This window comes from Belonocnema kinseyi, chromosome 9 (genome assembly GCF_010883055.1).
Source record: "Belonocnema kinseyi isolate 2016_QV_RU_SX_M_011 chromosome 9, B_treatae_v1, whole genome shotgun sequence".
Classification (NCBI taxonomy): Eukaryota; Metazoa; Arthropoda; class Insecta; order Hymenoptera; family Cynipidae; genus Belonocnema; species Belonocnema kinseyi.
The window spans coordinates 33,453,536-33,453,808 of record NC_046665.1 but is presented as its reverse complement, the minus strand read 5'-3'; the positions used below and the strand labels follow the sequence as shown (position 1 = coordinate 33,453,808).

The 273-nt window shown below is 41.0% G+C and overlaps 1 protein-coding gene across 1 annotated transcript in view; it reads right to left on the bottom strand.

Annotated features, from left to right (window-relative positions):
* The window catches only part of LOC117180468, a 16,078-nt gene that overhangs the window by 204 nt on the left and 15,601 nt on the right, over nt 1-273 (bottom strand). The gene's annotated exons all lie outside the window — the stretch shown is intronic.

Genomic DNA, 273 nt, shown 5'->3' with positions numbered 1-273 from the left:
GGTACCAAAATCGGAAGAAAGTGGAAAAGAAGGTGGGAGGGTCAATCCATTTTCTATAGTTCACTTTTTCACATTTAATAATTTCAATGTAATGAGGTACATTTCTTCAAATTACTCTATCTGATGATATGTAGTCAGGTCGATTGACCCGGATGTAATGATCCGTTTGGATAGCAGAGCTGCCAGATCGTGGATGGAAATTACCCCCACCATACCTACCGTTTGGGAGCCGCAAAACAGAAAGTGCATGATTACCACTGTGAGTTCGTATGT